This window comes from Chlorocebus sabaeus, chromosome 23 (assembly GCF_047675955.1).
Source record: "Chlorocebus sabaeus isolate Y175 chromosome 23, mChlSab1.0.hap1, whole genome shotgun sequence".
In the NCBI taxonomy this organism is placed as follows: Eukaryota; Metazoa; Chordata; class Mammalia; order Primates; family Cercopithecidae; genus Chlorocebus; species Chlorocebus sabaeus.
Window position 1 is genome coordinate 39,485,463 of NC_132926.1, and position 23,797 is coordinate 39,509,259.

At 46.4% G+C, this 23,797-nt stretch overlaps 1 protein-coding gene and 1 long non-coding RNA gene across 7 annotated transcripts in view; one reads left to right on the top strand and one right to left on the bottom strand.

The window, feature by feature from the left end:
• The first annotated feature begins 969 nt into the window (after positions 1-969).
• Positions 970-23,797, top strand: part of FGF1 (fibroblast growth factor 1) — a 107,639-nt gene continuing 84,811 nt past the window's right edge. The window contains exons 1-2 of one of the 5 annotated variants that reach the window (XM_073010606.1): positions 12,566-12,743; positions 16,071-16,188. The gene's annotated coding sequence lies outside the window, so the exon portion shown is untranslated. Of the gene's footprint in view, positions 1,417-12,556; positions 12,744-16,070; positions 16,189-23,797 lie in introns of those variants that run through there. The other 4 variants (XM_008014790.3, XM_038006624.2, XM_008014799.3 and 1 more) reach the window with 4 other exon arrangements.
• Positions 7,903-23,797, bottom strand: part of LOC103244713 (uncharacterized) — a 301,134-nt gene continuing 285,239 nt past the window's right edge. Inside the window, exon 4 of one of the 2 annotated variants that reach the window (XR_012090835.1) lies at positions 7,903-9,309. This is a non-coding gene — a long non-coding RNA (uncharacterized lncRNA). Of the gene's footprint in view, positions 9,310-14,334; positions 15,875-23,797 lie in introns of those variants that run through there. The other variant, XR_012090834.1, reaches the window with a different exon arrangement.

Here is a 23,797-nt window from a genome sequence, read left to right on the forward strand (position 1 = left end):
TCCTCACCCCTTCAATAACTGGATTTGGGACAGAAATCAAGGATTGAAGTTGTGGGTCTGAATCAAGCCCAAGGGTTTTGTTTTCTCTCTTATGAAGCGAAAACAACAGTGAAATGTCAACAGTTCACATCTTCAGGAGGGAGTAGGGCAAAGTGGCCAAGAGCTCAGACAGTGGGGAGTTCCCATCCCACTCTACCCTCTCCAAAGGTTAGGTGAGGAGCCTTTCCAAACCTCAGCTTCCCTGGATATTAAATAGGAGCGATCTTACCCTCCTGGCAGGGGTGTTGTAAGGATTAAATGCGAGAATGCAGAAGTACTCTGCAAATTAAGGACATTCAGCAAGAAAGATCCCAGCAAATAACAGTGATAATGGTGAAGAGGATGATATTGAATTGGCATCTTGCCAGGCATGACATTTTCAAAACTTTCCATTCACGTCTGAAAAGGAAAGATCAGAGGCGAAAAATCGAGCTGTCTCAATGTTGTAAGTTTTATAAGCCTAGGAGCCAGAGGCAGAAACAGCCAGGGCGGAAGGCAGAATCAACACATTGAGAGCCTAGCTCTGTAGCGTTGCCCACACCTGCCTTCCAGGGTGGGGGCTCCCATCCTGGTGTTGATTAGAAGATCTTTGCATCTAAAATAGTGTGTATGATGACTGTACGACACGACCACCAGACTCAGAAACACCTGCATCAGACATAAAAGTAAGGACTTCCTTCATTACACTGATCCTCTGAGAAACCTCAAAGGGTAGCAGAATTGAAGAAAAATGTTAAGTTGGACACATTGCTTGGATGTACTGAAAGTAAGGCTCGGAGCAAAACCCGCTCCCTTCTGCCTCATATTGGGAAAGGTAACAGGGACTAGTGCAGAGAGAGGCATGGAGAGAACTCGGATGAGATCATTGTCCTTTCACCTGGCAGCTGTCCAGCCCCCAAATAGCTTTTGTGTCCAGTCCAAAAATAAGATCACATGAGAGGGGGAGAAATAAATACACAGTGCTTGTCCTTGGCCTTTCTGTGGGCATACCAGTGTCAGCTGCACTTGTAGGGACCCAAGTGCCTCATGACCTACTCCGCTACCTTCCTCTCTAGGATCCCCAAGGCTGGGAGGCCAACTTACTAGCAGGGTGGGTATGGTGTGTGGTTTCACTCAGCTCTTCTCATGGGGTTCCTCTGAGCTCCATTCATACCAGAAAGGGAGCTGGAGAGAGAGGACAAGTGGATCCAACAGCCTTCGCTCCAGGGGAATCAGGGCATCGCCTCCTTTTCTGGGAGGACACTCCCTTCTGATGGTGAATGGGAACTCCCTTCCTCCTGCAGCAGCCTGCCTGCAGCCGTCCTGGTAGAACAGTGTGGACGTTGCAGAAGCTGTCACTGCCCCAGAAAGAAAGCACCCCAGAGCCAAGGCAAAGAGGTGAGTGCATCTGTTTCTGCAAAGGGCTCAGATTGCTACAGACTTTCTGCTTGACTTCATGCTTGTGCTCAGCATGAACGTTCTCCCTCACCCACCCCTTCCTTTTCTCCTCCCTGATCTGGGTCTGTGGCAAGCTTGAGTCTATGTGATGAATGCTAGAGTGAAATATTCCTGTACTGCCTTCTCTCATTCAAAGGCCAATTTACTCCCAGCAAGAACTGGGTAGGTCTAGTTCTCAGTGGGGAAGCAGGAAGTGGTTCCTACTAAGTGAATTATCTTTGCTGAGATCCAAGAAGACGTTTACCAGGAAATCATTAGACAAATCCCATTACAGTAGACTTAATGCTTCATTTTAAAAAGCACTGCATGAAATAGAAAATAAAAGGATGCCAGCTGATTCTTTGTTGTTGGCAAAAAGGAAAAAAACAAAAATGGGACATGTAGAGCCTCTTTTTCCCCAACACCTCCCTTTCCCATCTCTTCCTGATTTGTTAGAGCCCTGCAAAATATACTTAACAGATCCAAGAACTCCTTTCTCTGGTTGAAAACAAGAGGAATAAAATCAGGGGTTTGGGGAAAATTGCTCTGTACACAGACTTCAGAGACAAAGAGGAGAAACAGATTTTGCAGCTTTGGTCTCCCCTCTAATGCCTCCGCATATCACATGTACTTATATCCATTTAGGGATATGGATAGACGCCACTATCACTTCCACACACAAACTGTTATCCTGGACGCAATCTGCCCCTGGGCTATGGACTACAAATACCCATGCTAAGAAGCAACCAACAAAATTCTGGTAGGAACAAAGTAATTGCTTGAATAAGTCAGAATTCATTTAGTAACCGTGGACTGAAACCCAGTTTGAAGAGACTTAGGCAAAAAGAGGATTTTTTTTTAACTCATGTGCCTGAAAAAGCAAGGTTTTGGTGTAGTGAGATCCAGGGGCCTAGATGATGGCATCGTGAATCTGTCTTTCCATTTCTTGGCTTTGCTTCCCCTGTGTCCTTCTGTTTCCAGGAAGACCTGCCCATTGCGATGGCCAGAGGGCTGCAGCAGCTCCCAGCTGACATCCTACTAGCACAGCACTGTACAAGAACAGGTGCTTCCCTTTCTAGTTCTAGCTAGAATCTCAGGGTCAATCTCATAGAACCAATGTGGGTATTGTGCCCATCCTTGCCATGGGTGTGGAGTCATTCCCATCCCCAAAACTTCATGGACTGAAAGCAATGAAGGGGTGTTTCCCCAGAAATGATCAGAGTTCTCATCACAGGACAAAGGGGGTTAGATGCAGGGTGGCTGAAGTCAATGGTTACCACTCTATGTCGCTTTTTTTGCAATGGTCTAGATTGACTCAAAGCTTATCTGATAGCAGCTCCTCCCTCTTACATGCCATAAAAATGTATTAGTGACAAAAGTTCTCATAGGAAGGATAATTATTAGTGGAACAAGTGACTAAAAGACTCCATGGCATGTTACTCCTAGAGATCCCTGAGAGTAGGAAAGATACAAGAAGGGTGGTCTGTGGCTTAGCCCCCAGACCATGCACCAGGTCCAGACCCACCTGGGCTCCCACATTGCCCATGCTCACATTGGTCTCCCTTCCCTCTCACCCACCGTTGCCCCCAGTTCTGTCTCCCTCTCCTCTTCTGCGTGAACTCATCTTGCCTTGTGAGGGCCCGCCTTGGTGCTGCCTCCCCTCTGAGGCCTTATCTGGCCCTTCCAGACTGTCCTGCTGTTCCCACTCTCTGAATTAGAACGGCTTTGACTGTCAGGATTGCAGTTTACTGTTTACATGTTCCTTAAGAACTTCACGTATCTTAGTTTCTCTCACAGCTTGAATTCTCCATTCTTGGAGGAAAATTAAGTTTCATCCCCGAGCCCGCTAGTATGTGGTAGCTAATAAATACTAGGTGCTTAAGTGCATCCAATTAATTGACCAACAGAAAATGAGTCTTCCTAAATAGATTAGGGAGAATGGATGGATTACTTGGGGTCCTTAATTCTCTTTTTCTTTTTCTTTTTCTTTTTCTTTTTTTTTTTTTTTTTTGAGACAGTCTTGCTTGGTCACCCAGCTTGGAGTACAATGGTGAGATCTTGGCTCACTGCAACCTCTGCCTCCCAGGTTCAAGCAATTCTCCTGCCTCAGCCTCCTAAGTAGCTGGGATTACAGGCACCCACCACCACACCGAGCTAATTTTTGTATTTTTAGTAGAGACAAGATTTTGCCATGTTGGCCAGGCTGGTCTCAAACTCCTGACCTCAGGTGATCCACCCCCACCTCGGCTTCCCAAAGTGCTGGGATTACAGGCATAAGCCACCATGCCCAGCCTTGAGGTCCTTAATTCTGACTTTAGAAGTAATATAATAACCATAGCAAACACAGAGGGTATGCTGGAGTCCCTACAGGCATCATCTCAGGTAATCCTCACAATGACCCTACGAGGCAAGTACTGCTATTATCCCATTTAACAGATGAGTAAACCGAGCCTCAAAGAAATGAGTTACTTGTCCTAAATTATACATGTAGTAAGTGGTGATGTGGGGATTATAACCCAGGATGCCACCTTCTCATTTTCTATTCCACTAATCATTTACAAACCTCTCAGTAGAATTTCCTGCTGCCTGAGTTTAAAGAGCAAAGGGCACAGGTGATTGGTCAGAGAGCAGGAAGAAGTACATATATTTTAGACCCCTCTTCTGCCACCTGGGTGCCCAGTACCTCTACTGGGAAGTTCTTATTAGATTCTACCCAGGGGTGAGGGGGTCACTCCCTGCCCCAGAGCCTACAGGAATGTCAGGGATTTCACAAAAAGAGGTGCCTCTGGGACTCTGCAGAGAGTAGGGTGTTTTTTAATTAAATGGGGGTAGGGTGGTCTTTGTGGGAAACGTTGGTTAGAGGGTAGGCTTTAGAATTTAAGCTTGCCCCTTGGGCTGCCAGTCAGTATGGTATGGCCCTGCCCTTTCTCCTACCCCCGACCAGGGTGACCAAGCTGGGACCCTCCCTCAGAGGGTGGCTGGCAGGATTTGGAAGGCAACCACATTCTGATCTCAAAGAAAACCAAAATCTTGAGAATATAGTGGTGATTTCTTGTACCATCTATGCCCCCATATCAAGCCACTGGACTCTTGGCTGATGCAGTCATCTTTGTGCTGGCAAAACTTTTGGTTGAAGTGTATCTTGTTTCTTTGATGCACACCAGCCTATTCATATAGCTTCGTATCTTGGAAAGAGTAGATCCTATTGATTTACGTCACTTCCTTTATCTTTACGTCACTTCCTTTATCTTTACAATATCCCGTGGCAGTGTGAAAGAGCTGGTGTTCGCACATTCCTTCCACTGATGGCACAACTGAGGCATAGTGAGAGTGAGTCGTGACCCTTACACAGAAGGTTCCAGGCCAGGATTGTAAGAGCTCTGAGGTCTTTAGAACCCAGATCTGCTTGGTTCTCTATGAGGTTATGATGGTGGGCAGGGTGGGGGTGAGTACATATATACAGACAGACAGGCAGATAGACCAACCGACAGACAGAGAGAGAGAGAGAGAGAGAGAGAGAGAGAGATAGATAGATGTAAATTCTTGGGTAAATCTTTAAAAGGAAAAAAAAAAAAAAAAAAACACCGCTAGACCCAAGAGAAATGAACACGTGTTCACACAAAAACTCGCCCATGAATAACAACATTATAATAATAGCCAAACAGAAGAAACACCCCCAAATGTTCATCAGCTGATGAACGGAGAAATAAAATGTGGTGTATCCATGCAATGAAATATTATTCAGCAATAAAGAGGGCAGAAATTGGGCTGGGTGTGGTGGCTCATGCCTGTAATCCCAGCACTTTGGGAGGCCGAGGTGGGCAGGTCACAAGGTCAGGAAATGGAGACCATCCTGGCTAACACAGTGAAACCCCGTCTCTACTAAAAGTACAAAAAACTAGCCGGGCGAGGTGGCGGGCGCCTGTAATCCCAGCTACTCAGGAGGCTGAGGCAGGAGAATGGCATGAACCTGGGAGGCGGAGCTTGCAGCGAGCCGAGATCGAGCCACTGCACTCCAGCCTGGGTGACAGAGCAAGACTCCATCTCAAGAAACCAAAAAAAAGGAAAGAAATTTTGATGTGTGCTCCAATACAGAAGAACCTTGAGGACATCACACTAAAGGAAAAAGGTTCATGTTGTATGATTCCATTGATATGAAATGGCCAGAATGGGAAAATCTATAGAGACAGAAAGTAGAGGGGTGGTTGCTTAGGCCTGGCAGGAGGGAGGAATGGGGAATGAACTGCTAATGGGTATGGGGCTTCTTTGGGGGGTGACAAAAATATTCTAAAATTATAGTTGTAATGGCTGCACAACTTTGTGAACATACCAAAACCACTTAATTGTACATTTTAAATAGGTGAACTTCAGAGTATGTGAAGCATATCTCAATAACGTCATTTAAAAACCCAAACCAGCCTGGCCAAAATGGTGAAACCCTGTCTCTACTAAAAATACAAAAATTAGCCGAGAGTGGTGGCACATGCCTGTAATCCCAGCTACTTGGTAGGCTGAGGCAGGAGAATCACTTGAACCTGGGAGGTGGAGGTTGCAGTGAGCCAAGATCACGCCACTGCACTCTAGCCTGGGCGACAGAGCGAGACTCTGTCTCACAAAATAAAAAATAAAAATAAATAATTTTAAAAACCCAAACCACTATTATTGAAATAATTAACCCAGTGACAGGGCTTTGCCAAAGGATATGATCTCACCCTGTAAGTTCTGATAAGCTTGTCTTGTTCCATAGAGCCTGGCCATAGGTCATTCACACAATTCCACTGGGAAGAAGATAGATGGAAAAGATAGGATCAATTAATTTCTCCTCAGAGTCTAAATCAGGAGAGTTTTTTTCCTCTTTCCTGGACAGACATTTTAGATCTTTTGGAATCAATCTCACTACTTTATTTTCACTTCTGGGTTTTAAAATCATGCTTCAAAAAGTGTTTCCCATTCTAAGATTATAAATCTTATTAACTAATGTTTTCCTCTAAGGCTTGTCTCTTTACACTTAAATCTCTGATTCATCAGGAATTTAAATAAGAAACTGGGGATCCAGATTGGGTTTGTTAGTTTGTTTGTTTTTGCCAAATAGCCAGACAATTATTAAACCAGAAGTTCTTAACTTGGGGTTAAAATGCGTTTGGGGCGTCTTGTAACTTCCTGAAATTAAATGTAAAACTGTATGTGTGTGGGTGTCCTAGGGAATACGGCTATAGATCTTGTCAAGATTTTCAAGAGGTTTTGTGACTCAGGAAAACCAGTGGGCTTTCTATATTTCATAACCTGCTTGGGTTTATGTTGCATACACTGCAATATACCAAGCCCAATCTAAACCAACAGGATAGCTGTTAAATCATTACAGGGGAGGCCTGAGAGCTCACTCTGTTCTCTGTCACATGTCAAGTGAGAGTTGCACCATCTTTTGGTTTGATGTTCTGCTGAGGCAGAGAATGAGAAGTCTCTCACTGGTTCCTCTTGGGTCTATAAAGCTTTAGTTTGTTGTTGCTGCTGCTGTTCTTTTTGAGACAGGTTCTCTCTCTGTCATCCAGGCTGGAGTGCAGTAGCGTGATCTTAGCTCACTGCAACCTCCGCCTCCTGGGCTCAAGTGATCCTCCCACCTCAGCCTTCCATGTAGCTGCGACCACAGGCACACGTCACCACACCCAGCTAATTTTTGTGGGTTTTTTTGGTAAAGATGGGGTTTCACCATGTTGCCCAGGCTGGTCTTGAACTCCTGGACTCAAGCAATCTGCCTGCTTCGGCCTCCCAAAGTGCTGGGATTACAGCGTGAGCCACTGCACCTGGCCTAAGCTTTAGGTTTGTAATCATCAACTGACAAACCAATGGAGATGGGGCACCATTTTACCTGGCAAAACTTGGGGCCTTCCTGTCACGACGACTCTGAGGAGGCAAAAGGTTCACAGCCTGTAGTCCCATAAATATAAATAAATGATGAACCGAAAACAAAACTGCCATGACAAAGATGGTGGCAGAGCCTATGTGCAGGCTCATGCATTCACGTAATAAATATATATGCAACACCCACTGTATGCCAGGTATCGTCTAGACTGGTAGCTCTCAAAATGCAGTTCCTGGACCAGCAGCAGTAGCAGCAGCTAGAAACTTGTTAGAAATATAAACTCTATTTCGGTAGGCCCACCCCAGATCTACTGAATTAGAAACTCTGAGGTTGGGGCCCAGCATCTGTATTTTAACAAATCCTCCAGGTGATTCCAGTGCACACTCGAGCTTGAGGACCACTGGTCTCAGTACTGAGTATATAACAGTGAGAAGACAAAGGCCCTGCTCTCCTTGTGGAATTTGTATTCCAGTGTATGTGGCAGGGGAGACAGAGGACAAGTAAGTAAATATTTTATTTATTTTTACTTTATTTTATTTTTTATTTTATTTATTTGAAACAGAGTCTCACTCTATCGCACAGGTTGGAGTGCAGTGGCACTATCCGGGCTCACTGCAACCTCCGCCTCCCGGGTTCAAGCAATTCTCCTGCCTCAGCCTCCTGAGTAGCTGGGGTTACAGATGCCAGCCACCATGCCCGGTTAATTTTTGTAACTTTTAGTAGAGACGGGGTTTCACTGTGTTGGCCAGGCTGGTCTCGAACGCCTGACCTCAGGTAATCCACCCGCATCAGCCTCCCAAAGTGCTGGGATTACAGGCATGAGCCACCGCGCCCAGCCTAAGTAAATACTTTATGAATACAATAATTTTGAGAAAGTAGTAAGAATTATGAGGAAAAAGAAAGTGGGAGATGTGAAAGACAGTGATAAGCGGCTGATTTAGAACAGGTGGTCAGGGTACAGGTGGCCTGAGCTGAGACAAGAATAACAGGAAAGAGTAAGCCAGGCAAATAACCTAGAGGCAGAAAATAAATGCATAATTCTGGGCAGAGGGAATGGAAAGTAGGAAGACCCTGAGCTAGGACCAAGCCTGGCCCATAGGTGGAGCAGGTGACTGGAGCACAGTGAGCAATGAGTATGTTGGGGGTGAACTTGCAGAGGCAGGTGGTGGTAGTGAGCTTAGTTTTTGTTCCTAGAGCATGGGGAAAGCCCTGGACAGTTCTGAACAAATAGGGACATGATCTGATTTACCTTTTAGCAGGATCCTTCTGAAATGAACTGTAGAGGGTTAGGGTAGAGCAGGGAGGCCAATTAGGAAGATACCCCAATAATCCAGGCAAGAAATTTGGTGCTTGGATGAACTAGACCAATGTGCAAACATCTGTTATTAAGTGAAAAACAAACAAACAATTACACAGGACATTGTGCATGGTAATGTGTGTTTTTAGCATACATATATTCAGGGTACAAAGACAGTTTTTTTTTCCTGAAAGGATCCATACATTCAAAGTGAATAGTGGTTATCTTTGGAGAAAAGAGGGTCAGTGAGGGTCATTTTATACCTTCTGGTGCAGTGTTATCATGTGCACAGAGTGTTTGTTTTTTGTAAAGGTAAAATATTTTAAAATTAACCAGCCAGGATCGAGGAAAACACAGTAGAATAGGCAACAGGCAATCAATATCAGAGGAGAGGAAACCCAGCTCGCGTGGGTAGGACGCTTCCCAAGCATCCTCCCCTGAAGTTGCTGAAGAGTCGGGCTAACCATGGGGGGCAAGCGCCTGTGATTGGATTTCAGTGGGATCAGGGTGAGGTACCTTCCTTCTTGAGGGCCATTGGACCCAACTTCGGTCTTGCAGCTCTGGTGATGTTTGTGGCTGGCCAGTCTCCTTGAGCAACGAATACAATTTCCCATGAATGTCTGCTGCATTTCCCACTGCCCTCTGTCATCGTGGCGCTTGCTTCACTATGAGACCAGGACGCCCTTCATTTAACTGCCTGATTGGGCATAAACAGAGGAAATGTGTTGCTGGAGGGAGAGAGTGGCATGCAGCATCCAATTTCCCCCGTCAGCTGAATAAGATTTGTTGTGCCTGAACAAGGTCAAATGAGATTAGAAAGAAAATGCAATGTGTCTGGTGTGTGTTTCATATAACTGTATCGTTTGTGTAAACAGGATGAATGAAGGGGAAATTTTAAAGCAAATATTGAATGTCATTCTCAAGAATCAAGGACAAGACGCCAGGGCTTGTGTTCTGCCTGGAGAGAGAGAAAAAAAAAAAATGTATATATTGGGGGCATTTTGAACCCTGTTGATTCAATAATGCTCTGCTTCTTTCATGCTGGTACAGTTAAAATGTGATAGTTATATGTCTGATTGTCAGAGGCACTGAGCACAAAATAAGCAAAACCACGGAACCACCACATTCTACCTTTATCACCCTTCTAAAGGAGAGGTGTAGAGTCACTTTCTGTAATAGCAGCTGCCTAAGTGCTCTGTATTGAGTCCATCTGTTAGGATGTGGAAGGAAAAATCTCACCTCTGGCAACAGCCACAACATTTTAGATGTGGATGACTCCGGGGCAAGCCCACATCTCTGTGGATAAACCTTCTAGGATTTTTTTGGTCCTCCAAACCTGTCATTTCCTTCCTTTCTCAGAGGACCCCTCTGCAGTACTGGCAGCCTCTCTTACAAAGTTTTATCAGGACAGAAATGGCTTTTAAAGTGGTGGAAGAGCTCTGGAGGAAGACATGATTTCTGTTACATGTTCTGCATACAATCTAGCATATTGTGGATGCTTAATAAGCAGCTTCGGCGGCTATTATTTCCACCGACTATTTCCAGGCACAGAGCTGGAGGGCTATTCTGAGACCAGACTTTTCGACTAGGTCATCGCAAAGTCCCTTCCTACTCTAAATAACAGTGAGGTTGAAAAGCATTCACGTGGGCATGTCTCTGGACTGGGAAACATCTCAATGGATGTTATTTAAAAGGTAAATCTAGATACTAACAGAAGTTGAAATAAATGTAGAAATTGAAGGATATTAAAATGAAATTTCAAAAAGTTTCAACATTGGGGGGAATTATATTACAGTAAATACCTTAGCGAACTGAGGATTATTTCCCAGTATCTGGACAGTAGTATTGCCAGACACCCAATATGCAGTAGATAAATTAGCGTATGTCAGTAGCTAGGGATTATATTTGCCTAAAAGTTGTGTGTGTGTGTGTGTGTGTGTGTGTGTTTAAACAGGGTTTCATAACTGGACACAATGGAGAAATCAAACAAACTAAAATAATGACTTGCATTTGCATTTCCCGCGTTCAAGGTGCTCAAACACACTTGGACACATTTGATTGTCATGATAATCCTGTGAGTTTGCAGGGAAGATATGAGTAGGAAAGTCTTATTAATTTCCACTAGAAGGGAAGGAATCTGGAGCCCTTGGGCTGAATTGCCCAACAATGGCCAACCACACAGTGCAGGCAGGTTAACACGGGGTTAACCTAAAGCAGGGAGACCTGGTTTTAGTCACAATGAGGACTTTAACTAAGGGTACCACCTGAGTGAGTCTCTGAGTCTGCATCTCCGTCCTTAGGATTTTTTGGGTATTTTCTAACTTTCAAGTCTATCATTTCACGTAGTTAAAAAGGGTTAACATGCATACTACATCTAGCATAATGATTCTTTAATACTTGGAAATCCATTGTCCGAAATTTTTTTTTTAATGATTCAGAAGGTCCTCTGGAAGCTTGCAGATACTCAGGAAGATTATTATGTTTTAAAGCAAATTATCAGTATCCTTTGCATGTGTAGAAGTGGTAGTTCATGAGGGTTCCAGTTAAGAGGGTCTCAAGAAATCAACATTTTCTGTACATTCGAGTCCCTTTTGGGAGCTGCTGCTTATCCGTGATTGGAGTTCTGTGATGATTGAACCTCTAGCTCTTTACAGGACACGAGCTCCTTCTCCAAGGCTCATCCCTTCAGAAGGCACATGAATGTCTTCCCATACCCCCATGCTCTGTGGGGAATATGGGGAACAGACTGCACTTCCATTCTCCCTACACCTAAGCAACACCCAGAGGAGGTAGAGGCTGGGGAGCATATTTCTAGTTCTGACAGGTCGATCTGTACCTCTCTACCTGAATCATCAGGTGGGCAGGCTTGTGTACATACATGGAAGCTCACACGTGCGCGCACACACACACTCACACACACACTCACTCACTCATGCCTCCTGGGCTCAAACGCCTGCATAAGCAGGAGCGACTCTTCAATTATTGGAAACTATTAATCATGTTTACATTTGGTTCAGAGACAGCTCTTGATCCATATCCTTTCAGTCCACCTTATTCCCCACCTTCTAGCCAAAGAATTATTTGTCCAGACAGCTCCCTCCCTTCCTTACCCTGTCCTGGCCAGAAGTCTGAAGAGGATGTCCATGGCCCATTGAAGAATTTCCCACCCCTGAAGTTGAGCTCACCTGAGGATTCACCTCATCCAACGGGAACAGGCTTGAACAGTGGAGAGGGAGGACAGAGCTGCCCCCTCTGCAGCCCCTCCACAGTCCCAACCTGGATGGCTTTTGCCTCGATTGACTTTGCAAAATGCCATTTGTAGGGCTTGGCTCTGGGGATGGCACAGACAGACACACACACACACACACATACATGTTGCCACACACAGACACCTACACCCCATGCAAGGATGCCAGATGACAGAACAGAAAAGGCCTCCCTTTCATCCAGCAGCCTTCTGATTCCAGAGGAGAGTCTCCGAGCCACGACCTGCTGTTTCCCTGGCGACTCAGGCCTCAAAATAAACAGGATTCTGCTCAGACGGGCCAGAAGTCCATTCGGCTCAGACATTTGCCCCAAGACAAACCACGTTAAAATAACACCCAGGGTAGCTGCTGCCACCGTCTTCTGTCTCTACCTCCCTCCTGGCTGGCCAATGGTTCTGTGTTCCTGGGCCTGCTGCTGGCTGTCCAGAGTAGGGGTTGCTTAGAGCTGTGTGCATCCCTGCGGGTGATGTGGGGGTGGGCGGTTGTCTAAAGGCAGGTCCCCTCTGCTGATAAACAAGGACCGGAGATAGACCTCGAGGCTGACATTCTTGGCTCTCCCAGCCTGCCCCCGCCCCCCCACCTCGATTTCCCACACAGCCCTAGGGACGGGTAGCCAGCTCTGTGGCATGGTATCTGGAGGCGGGCCAGCAACCTGATGTGCATGCCACGGCCCGTCCCTCTCCCCACTCAGAGCTGCAGTAGCCTGGAGGTTCAGAGAGCCGGCTTGGGGCTGCTGGGGCGGCGGCTGCAGCACAGTGACAGTGACAAACACAGAGCAGAAGACACCAAGTGGATTCTGCTTCCCCTGGGACAGCACTGAGCGAGTGTGGAGAGAGGTACAGCCCTTGGCCTACAAGCTCTTTAGGTAAGAATCAGGGCATCTGATCTGGGAAACAGAGAGCAGGTTGTAGCTGAGGTCGTGTGTGTGTGTGTGTGTGTGTGTGTTATGTGTGTGTGTGTGTGTCCAAGTGCAAATGTAATGCTACTTGGAGAAGAAAGAAAATGTTTTAAAGCAGATAGCACTGGAACCAGGACTCCTGCAAGGGAATCTCAAGAAGCTCACCTTTGGCTGGGTTTAAACCGTGGTGCAGACTGCCCTGGGGGAAGGGCGTGCTGAGGTCACAGACATGTAAAAATAGCACTTCTAGTTTAGAGACTGCAAAAATACGAATGCACCATGCCGCCGCATTATCTCCATTCCTCCGGTGCCCGCCTGACACTGGCCCTGAATCAGGGCTGGACGGGACAGGCATTTCTCATTTACTAAAGTGCTGGATGCGGCCCCTGTGGTTCGGCAGAAGCAGAAAGCTGCGGTGAGTCTGGCCATGGTGAGTGGCTAGCATTATCTTGCTGTGTCACACCAGCTCTCTCTTGGGAAGCCTGGATATTCAGCTGCCTTGGAAAAGCTGTCCACATGGTGGGCAGCTTAGATTTTATTAACCTTTTGATATAAAAGTCAGGCTGAAGTTTAGGATTATCTGGGCATGTCAGCTCAGGGTTCTGGTAGGGTGGTATTCCCATGGCCCCATGGTCACTCAGATTACTTCTTTCCTTCTCTTCTGATCTTGGCATATCACATCCTCGTGTCAGTACCCCTCCGATGGGCACCAGGAGAGAAGGAGTCAGAATGGACAGATTCTCTGGTACATACACTATCCACACCCACATCGCAATTACATGCCAAAGGTATGCAAGGCTGCTGCAGAGGAGCACTTCAGAAATTCAGCCTTCCAGATACTGGGATGGAAATTTCAGGCATTTAGTCAAGTACCCACTTTTCAGAGACCCAAGGGAGACCCTTCTCAGGCCCAAGGGCTCATTCTGCCTCAGCAGAATTCCAACACTCCATGATTCTCTAGCTATGTTACATCCACCCACGCCACCGCCACCCCCATTTGCCTCCCTCCTTGCTGCACTGGTGACCGGTACTTTTCCTTTCATTCTCTACAGGGATGCGATTGTTTACGAGTTAGCTCCCCGACCCAGTGGGAGGATGCGAGCATCCCGGCTGAGGGCGAGCCAGGCTGCCCCTCCACCAGCTCTGTGTAACTACGAGCCAGCAGCAGTGGCATCAGGGCTGAAAGAAGTGGGCCTTGCTTTGGGAAGTGGTGTCTAGTGAAGGGTGGCCAGCAGTTTACCGGAGCTGTTTGTCAGTGTGGGTGACTGAGGATTTTGGTGGAGACTCTGATTCACAGTCACAAATTCCCTTTTCCTTTGTTTTCTTTGTGTTGGTCTTTGAGGACTTCCGAGGAAAGTCCCCTCTTGAGATGTAGATCTGAAGGCAAGATCACCAATTTGCTGTTGGCAGAGGGACTCAGAGAGATTTTCTTCTGTTGCCCCTGCCTTTGTTAGTGTGAATAAATGGGTTTGCAAATGAAGTATGTAATCCAAAGCAAAGTTAGTATGCAAAACGTTAAGAGAAAATACAATGAGTTTCTTTTAAACTCTCTCTCAAATCTGCTGTTTACGTATGACTTGACTGGTTCTGCAAAGGATCAAGGAAGCCATATCTGGTTAAGTGGTTTGACTTCACAGGTGAGTAGCACCAGCCATGATAACATATTCAGTGGAAATGGTGGGTGGACATCCGTATACTGTATCTACATCCAAGGGACATCTCATCCTGGGACAGTGCAGCTGCTCACTTCGGTGACATGCATTCTGTGGACTGCACATAAACTATTAAGGATCTTGGGACTGCTGTTACAGGAAAGCGATCCAGACCCCAAGAGAGGGTTCTTGGATCTCAAGCAAGAAAGAGGTCAGGGCGAGTCCGCAGTGCAAAGCAAAAGCACTTACTTTCTTTTTATTAGGAAAGTAAAGTGGTGAAAGCACAGCTACTCCATTGACAGAGTAGGGTGTTCCCGAAAGCAAGAGGAGGAACACGTCCATCTTAGGTACCATGCTCGTATACATAGGATTTTAAAAAGATCATAGGGAGATGTGCTCTGCTACAAGGGTTTGTGATAAAGGATTAATTTTCTTTTTCTTTTCTTTCTTTCTTTTTTTTTTTTTTTTTTTGAGACAGAGTTTCGCTCTTGTTGCCCAGGCTGGAGTGCAATGGCACAATCTCAGCTCACTGCAACCTCCGCCTCCCAGGTTCAAGCGATTCTCCTGCCTCAGCCTCCCGAGTAGCTGAGATTACACGCATGAGGCACCATGCCTGGCTAATTTTGTATTTTTATTAAAGACGGGGTTTCTCCGTGTTGCTCAGGCTGGTCTCCAACTCCCGACATCAGGTGATCCAACCGGCCTCCCAAAGTGCTGGGATTACAGGCGTGAGCCACTGCACCTGGCCTAATTTTCTTAATTACTATATTTTGCAAGAATCCATATTATTATCTTTAAAGCAAAATTAGGAATGCCTTTGTTCTCAAAATATCGGGCTATCTGGACACCCCCAAGTCTGGGTCTGTGTGGTAAACATTATCGATCTATTTCCTTAACTGTAAACGTCTGGAGTCTAGGAATGCCTAACTTTCTGGGAATGCAGCCCAGCAGGTCCCAGCCTCATTTTCCTAGCCCTCACTCAAGATGGAGTTGCTCTGGTTCGAACGCCTCTGACACTCAGCCTGTGTGCTAGCTGCCAGGGGTTAGGTATTGTGCAGAGTGGAAGACACACCCATTTCCACCTCATTAAATAAGCATTGAATGGCTAATGCAGTATCCCTTGATTTAAGGTTGCTGGAAAAATAATCTGAAGTCATTTGTGCCATAGGCATACCATGCTTTAGGTAAATCTAACATCTATACATGTGGGTGAGAGTACTTTTTCTGAAGAAAGGGTTCACTAATCAAAAAATGTTCAACTACCAACAAGGTGTCCCCATCTTGAGATATGACTGGATCCAGCCCAAACAACCACAGAGAAGGGAGGGGACTGATTGGGTGGGAAGGTAACAGAGAATGGGCCTGGGCTGACGTGTCCAACTCAGCGGAAAGATAAGTGAAGGAGTCCAAGGTACAGGAACAAGAACAAGCATCTGGGCCAGTGGCCTATAGGGAGAGAAAAGGGGAGGGAAGGAATAGCAATTACTTTGATTATTAAATACACCATGGTTTAAACCTAGCCAGAAGTGAGCTTCTTGAGTTCACTTGCAAGAATCCTGGTGCCAATGCTATCTGCTTAAAACATTTCTCTGTTTTTAACTTTTTCCTTGTTTCCCCCTTTGCTTTTTAATAATTAATTTAGACTACTCAAGAGAGGGAGTGGCTGGGTGCGGTGGCTCACGCCTGTAATCCCAGCACTTTGGGAGGCTGAGACAGGTGGATCAGGAGATCAGGAGATCGAGACCATCCTGGCTAACACGGTGAGACCCCGTCTCTACTAAAAATACAACAACAACAACAACAAAAATTAGCTGGGCGTGGTGGCGGGCACCTGTAGTCCCAGCTACTCGGGAGTCTGAGGCAGGAGAATGGCGTGAACCCAGGAGGCGGAGCTTGCAGTGACCCGAGATCACACCACTGCACTCCAGCCTGGGTGACAGAGCGAGACTCAGTCTCAAAAAAAAAAAAAAGAAAAAAAAAAAGAGAGAGAGAGAGGGAGCATAACACATTAGCTAAGTACATAGATTCCATAGCTGGGCTGCCTGGGATCCAAATTCTGCCAGTTATTAGTCCTGTGACCTTGGCCGTTGGTTTCCTCATCTGTAAAGTGGGGGTAATAAAGTACCAACCTTGTTATGGAAGGAATCAAATGAGTAATGCCCTTATCAGCACAGGGTCCAGCTCACAGTGAGTACTGTGTATTTGCTATTATTATTATTATTATTATTCAAAGTTGAGTTCTGAAAAGGCTGCTTCGGCCAGGTGTGATGGCTCATGCCTCTAATCCCAGCACTTTGGGAGGCCAAGGCGGGTGGATCACCTGAGGTCAGGAGTTCAAGACCAGCCTGGCCAACATGGTGAAACCCCATCTCTACAAAAAATACAAAATTACCTGGCATAGTGGCACACACCTGTAATCCCAGCTACGTGGGAGGCTGAGGCAGGAGAATCGCTTGAACCTGGGAGGCAGAGGTTGCAGTGAGCCAAGATCACACCATTGCACTCCAATCTGGGTGACAAGAGTGAAATTCTATCTCAAAAAAAAAAAAAGAAAGAAAGAAAGAAAAGAAAAGAGGAGAAAAGGCTGCTTACAAGTCTATTTGTTCCAAAGCCCAAAGTGACACTCTATGAGTGACTCCTGGTGCCACTGCTTGGGTAGCTGGGAGGCACGTTTGCTTTGGCATGGAGCTTTGTTCACATGTATGAGCATTCAGACATAGAACAGCTTCTGAACTGGTCCCCAACATTTATTGAACCCTTGCGAACTGGTCCCCAACATTTATTGAACCCTTGCTGTGTCTAAGCACTGTGCTTGGCTGTAAGTGTATCACCTCACTCAATACTCATTACAACCCTGCATATAATAGTAGGGGCTGTTATAGATGCAGGAATTGAGGCTTGGTGGGTGGGATGTTTGGCTAAGGTCACACAGCTACCAAGTGGCAGAGCCAAGCTTCATACCTAGGCTGTCTAGTGAGCCTGTGCTCCTCACTGGTAGGCTGTATATGGTTTGGGGGGATTATGAGAGGTGTCCTGAGAGGCACATGGAGCTTGGTGACAGGAATTCAGCACCAGATGATATTGGAAGACCCTAGAAAGTAGGCCAGGATTTGGAAACTCTGCTAAGAGATGGCAGGACCTTAGCTTGGGCCACAGGTAGAATCTCAGCCTTGAGGACCTGTAGCCTCTGGGATTGGGTCTTTGGGGCAAGACATGAACACAGGCACTGGGGTACAGTGGGGCTAAGGTTTTTCTGACCAGGTAGTAGATGGTGCCCAAGAACAAAATAAACAGAGTGCCTAACAACAGAGCCCTAAGCACAGCAAGCGTGCTGGGCCAGGGTGCCTTATAATCCTTAAGCCTAAGGCCAGAGGTCATCTTGAGCTAAACCTGAGGTCAAGATTGGGTAACCTCAGCTGTGGGGAGAGGAAGAATAGATAGTCCAAAACTAAGTATCTGAGCACAGTAAAATTTACAATAATGAAAACAATTTGATTTGCCAATGCAACCCCTCTAAATAGTATATTTAAAATGTGACTTACAGAGATTTGTTTTATACCTAATTGCTCAAGACCGTCTCCTGACTTTGTCCAAGGAATGCTGGTGATGAGAACAGGTGTGAGGGGCGTGCCTACCTGGCACCAGGGCTGAGTCGACATGGGGTATTACTCATGGACATGACTCATCTCTGCTCCTCCAGGACCTGTGGTCTTGTCCAGGGGTTTTCAAATTTTAACGTGCATAAGAATCACAGGGGAGCTTATTTAAAAATTAGGTTCCTGGGTGCTCCCCACAATTTTGATTCAGTGGCTTCATGAGGGACCCAGGATTCTGCATTTTCTGGGTGGGGCCTAGGTAATTCTGATGTCTTTGGTCCACAGACCACAATTAAAGAAGATCAGGTCTGGCAGTTGCTCAGCTTCCTTTCTTGTTGTGACTATGAGAGGGAACACAGAGTTGTGTGGACTCAGTCATGACAGTTACCCTCTTCTTTGTTATCACTTCTTCCTGAATTACCTGGTGAGACCCCCCCCCAATTATGATAACAATAACAACACATTTGGTACATATTGAGTTATTATGTGCTGGGTAGAGTGTGAAGCCCTCTGCTTGGGCAATTCTCTCATTTAATCTTCACAACCATCCCATAAGTGAGGTATTACTATTACTCACATTTTATGAGCAAGGGAAAAACTTCACTGGTAGTAAGTGACTGAGTGGGGATTTGAACTCAGAACTAGCAGCTTACCAGAGCCTAGATGTATAACTAACTGCTAGGCCATTCAATGATAGTTTTAGCTCCTGTCAGTACCACCCTGCTTTCTCATTCTTGGGTAGGGTGTCTTTCTCCAGTTGCCATTCCTGTCATGCCCATCCCATTCCCAGACTCCTGTGTCATTTCTTCAGAAGACGTGTCCGGTGTTTCCTTATTTTTATTTCATTCAATGAGTCGAAGAGGGTTGGGGCAATGGACATGTGGTGGTAGGTGTTAGGGTTGAATTGTGTCCACCCCCAAGTTCATAAGATGAAATTCACCCCCCATCCCCATTGCCTGAGAATGCAACCTTTTTTTGGAGATAGGGTCTTTACAGAGAAAATCAAGTTAAAATGAAATCATTAGGGTGGGTCCTGCTCTACTATAACTGGTGCCCTTATAAGAAGGGGGAACTTGCATACAGAGACATGCATAGAGAGAAGACAAAGTGAGTGGACATAGGAAGAAGATGGCTATCTACTAGCCAAGGAGAGAGGCCTGGAACAAATCCTTCTTTCATAGCCTCAGAAGGAACCAACCCCGCTGACACCCTAATCTTGGACTTCCAGCCTCCAGCACTGTGAGAGAATAAGTTTCTAGTTTCTGTTGTTTCAGTCACCCAGCCTATGGTGCTTGTTATGGCAACCATAACAGACTAACCCTGTAGGAAGCCAGATTCCTAGGTTCCCCCACTAGGCCCATGGCTCTGGGGTGATCTGGTTGAAGGCCTACACATTATGCAAAGGTTTGGCAAATTGGGAGCAATAAGTAGGCCCAAGGCCCAAGAAGGAAGAAGAAATGAACAGAAAGAGTGAAGAGGAAGGAAAGAAGCAAATGTAAAGAAAATAAAAGAAGGGACGCTGGAAGAAAAGAGGAGAGGGACAGGGGATTGGGATGGACCTACTGAGGGCCATGTCAGGTTCATTCAGCTCGGCATGGATGCCTCCTGTGTGCCAGAGGGCATGGGAGACACTGGGCTACAGCAGTGCCTGAGGCCAAGAGCCCCCACCTTCATGAAAGTTAGAGGCTAGATGGGGGTACACACATCAATCAAGCAGCGATTCTACCAGGTGGTCCTGAAAAACCACATGGCAGGGCAGCTTGACCCCAACAGGGGGTCCGGGAAAGCTTCCATGAGGAGGTGAGGCTTGGGTTGAGGTCTGATGGATCGGCAGGTTTCAACTGGTGGGGGCAGAGTGTTTCAGGTGGAAGGGAGAGGAGCATGCACAAAAGTTGCCTGGCATGAGGAAGCCTGGCATCACCAAGGAGCGGGAGGAAGGCCAGTGTGGCTGAGTGCAGGGACAAAGGGGCAAGCCAGAACCCAGGAAGCAGGCGGGCTCAGACTGTGCAGCCATGCTGAGGATTTAGTTCCTTAAGCTGTGAGCCCTAGAAAGCCAGGGGAGAAAGTGATCCGAAGTAGGGCGTTCTCTCATTTCAACGAAGGTACCGATGGGCTAGAGAGGCAGATGGCAAGGTTCAGTAGTGGGTCAGCCCTGGAGAGAGATGTCAGGTTTTCTGAGCTCACACCCTCAAGGTTGGCTGCATGGCCATTAGGGAGTGAAGTTCCAGGCCACTCCTCAAAGTGTTTTAGCCATAGTCTTTCCTCAACAGAGTGTGCTCTAGGCATTTGCAATGGCTCCATTGGGAAGGGTCTGAATAGGGACTCTCCTGTCAGTACAGCTAATTAGTAAGCTGGGCAGCTGGGCCAGGCTCAGACTGCAGTGGACTAGACAGCCTGTTCTTTGGCATTATTTGGAGGACACAGAAAGGTCTTGTAAATCTAGCCTCTGCTTTGCCTGCCTGTACTTTGCCTGAAGTTGCAGGAGCAGGCGTGCATTCAGAAGGTGACTTATTCATCAGAGACTTGGCGAATGGCAGAGATTAGTCCAGGCAGACCCCCTGAGAGCACCAGGGGAGAGAATGGGTGGAGACAAGCCCAAAAAGGGGCAGAGGGAGCTGAAAGGAGGAGTGCAGAGAACCTGAAGCCCAATTTGCCTTTTTCATGATGTCACCAAGAAGCAGCAAGATAGGACTGGGGCTGCAGGTGAGGGAGAGTCCCAGCTTGGTGTTTGCAGCCTTGCAGGTGCCTGAATGACTCCATTCCGAGGCAAATACATCCATCGCTGGGGAGCTTCTCAGCTGTTGTTGGCGTGATCCGTATGTAAAAAAGTCTGCATATAAAACCAAATGCCATACCTTTACCACATACCCCATCTGCCACAAAAAGAATTCCCTTCTCTTCAATTTGAGCAGAGGGACTGGATTTGGCTTAGCAAGGATGAGTTCCTGAAGCACACTATAAGGGAGACTGGTGATTTTCAGGAAGGTGAGAAAGTAGACAGGAGGCCTCTTGGGGGGCAAGATCCATCTGACTCCCACCCATCCCACATCTCCCCACCCATCCAGTCCCTGGCCTCCTGTCTATTTCTCTGCTGTTCTGGGCCCTTTCCTGACTCTCAGACTTTGCAACTGCTGTTTCATCTGCCTGGGATGCTTTCCACCCAGTTCTTCAGGTAGCAGGCCTCTTTCCGTCCTTCAGGCCCTGCCTCTCTTGTCACTTCCTCCAAAACTCTTCCCTGTTTCTCCCCTCTGACTTCTTTTTCCTTCATGCCGCTTACCCCAATTCGTAATTATCTTGTCAATTTTTTAAAAAAACTTTCTATTACCCATTCTCCCCCTTAGAATATAAGCCTCATGAGAGCAGGAACAAGACCTTGTCTGTTTTGTTCCCTGCTATATTCCCAGTGAATAGGACAGAGCCATGCCACAGAGTAGGTGCTCAAATATCAGTCTAATGAATGACTGAGTGAATCACTAAATGTTGGGAGTGTTAAAGCGAAGACTCAGGACAGCAATAGGACCTTCTACCCTCTGTTGCCCCTTATAGCTCTGGAAAGGGGCCTGGAAAGTAAGGCTGAGACTTTTGCATCAAGAGCCTCTCACCCTAACTCAGGTGGGCTGGCCTCTGCAGTTCCCAGGACCCTATGCTATGTGTCAGCTGCTCTGGCTTAGTCGGCTTAGTGTCATCTCTTCAGAGAACTCACTTCAGAAGCCTGGAAAAATCCACCCTACTGGTATTATTCATGCTTAGAGATGAATAACTTCTTTTGGCTGATGGGCATCAAAGACAAACAAGTGATGTCAGGCACCCAGAAGGGAGACATGGATCCAGCATGTTCCAGCCCTTGCACCCATGGAGACAGACAATGTAGCTCATCTCTGCCTTCCCCATCAGTCTGATGGGAATAGTGGAAGCAGTTTGCATTGATTAACCAATGTGTACAAAGTGCTGCACCAATACCTTTAAGGACATAAAGAGCTTCTAGGAAACGAGACTCTTCTTATCCTTCCTCAGAATATCTATCAGAATTAAGAAACAGCCACTAAAGGAAAGTTGAGAATGAATGCTCCAGAGTCACTCCCTGGAGTCTACACAAGCAAATTCAGCAGCCCAGAGAAGAGAGCTGCTGCCTGGGCCAGTCCAGGCTTTTTGCAGCTGACTGCATTGCCTTTGGTGATAAGGTGGTATTTGTTATAGGAGCAAAACATTCCTCCTTGAGCCTTGATGGTTTTGTTTTTTTGGTTTTTGTTTTTTTGTAAGAATGGGGATCTTTCTAAATGGCAGAGATGCAGGGCGACTTCAGAATGGTTTCTTTCAAATGAGAGTTTCTTTCCAAGGATTAAATCTTCACTCAGTTGGCCACACAAAGCTCACTGCCATTCTCCCAGGCTGGTCCTGGGATGTCTTAGCTGAAGGCGTGTGAAGCAGAGCCCTAAGCTTCTTGGAAAGTGAGCTCACACAGAAGAAGACAGGAATTCTTCTGACAGTTCTGACCTATCTCTCATTAACCTTTCCCTATTTCAGAGCCACAGCCTGTGGCACTCTGGTAGGGTAGCATGGTGGTCAAGAGCGTGAACCCTGGAGTGGGACTGTCTGAGTGTGAATTCTGGATCTGACATTCAATAGCTGCATGACCCTGGACAAGTTACACAACCTCTTTGATTCCATAAAATAGAGATAATAGCAGCAGTTCTGTCCTAGGGTTGTTGACAGGAAGATGTGAGTTAATACATCTAAAGTCTATCGTATATGCCCGCACTGCATCAGTGTAACTTGTTCCTATCTCATAGGGTTGGTGTAAGAATGTGGTGAGAGAATCCATGTAGAGTGCCTAAGATGTTTTAGCACACAATGCACAGCACCTAGTATTTGCTCAACAAGATATGAATGATTGTTGCTGCTGGCAAATTTTCCAGCAAGGTTTTTTGGAAGTGTTCATGAGAATGTACTTGAACTCAAAAAATGGTACTAGGACATGGAGGTCACCTGTTTCCCTGCTGTTCCTCTATCAGCCTTTTGTTCCAGGGGAAGATTATTATCCTGTGCCTTTTAAGCACTTAAAATCCTCGTGTCAGGAGCCTAGAACTAGCCAAGAAAGAAATAGCCCCGTTAAAGAGGTTAAGCCCAGGGCAGACACAGGTTACTTGTTCAGCAGTTTTAAGCTGTAGATGTTCCCAACAAATGATTAAAGAAGAGTTGACTTCAATAGATTCCTTTTGCTCAACACACAAAAAGGCTTTGGGATTCCCAACCACGCAGGGGGTGTTCAGTTCCTCAATACACGCACTTTTTGAAAATTCTGCTCAATGTTCCTTGGCAGTGGGCTTTGAGTTCAAATCATTTGGACATTGACTGCAGAGATAAAAAGACAGGCTAGTATAGGTGGTAAATTGCACAGCCGTTTTGCATTTTGGCTGCCCGATGCTCCACCTTCCCTTGTTGGGTTACCTTGGGTGGGGAACAGGTCCTCTTTACATTTTAGTTGCCTTCTCTATAAGAGCTCCTGTCTCAGAGGATGGTGGTGGAGGTTAAATTCAAGGTGGCATGTAAAGCTCCTAGCATAGCTGTCTCTTTTGATTCTTGCTAATTCTCTTCCCCTTCCTTTGTGGTCCTCCTGACTGCCTCAGAGCTGTGGATATGGAAAAACTCAGTGGTGATCAATGTTTTCAAGGTCTGAGAATATTCCCTTGCACCAGGTGACCATGAGCACATCACTTGGCTTCCGCGCCAGCACAGAGAGATGGATTCTGGGAAGGGGTCCAGGTCGCAGTCT